The sequence below is a fragment of the Neopelma chrysocephalum genome, unplaced genomic scaffold (assembly GCF_003984885.1).
Source record: "Neopelma chrysocephalum unplaced genomic scaffold, ASM398488v2 Primary Assembly neopelma1_97264, whole genome shotgun sequence".
Lineage (NCBI taxonomy): Eukaryota > Metazoa > Chordata > Aves > Passeriformes > Pipridae > Neopelma > Neopelma chrysocephalum.
The window spans coordinates 1-287 of record NW_020925905.1 but is presented as its reverse complement, the minus strand read 5'-3'; positions in this window follow the sequence as shown (position 1 = coordinate 287).

The following is a 287-nucleotide window of genomic DNA, read 5'->3' as shown; positions in this document are numbered from 1 at the left end:
TCCCAGTAGGATTTTGGGCCATTTCTTGGCAAACCCCAATTCCAGCAAGATTTCAGGCCATTCCCTGGTAAACCCCAATTCCAACAGGATTTCAGGCCATTCCCTGGCAAACCCCAATCCCAGCAGGATTTCAGGCCAATTCCCTGCAAGCCACAAAATGCCTTCTTGGTTTTTTTTTCCTGCTCCACCTCTGGAACTGTGTATTCCTGGTTCCCATGGGATGTTCCTGGTTCCCAAGGAATGTTCCTGGTTCCCAAGGGATGTTCCTGGTTCCCAAGGGATGTTCC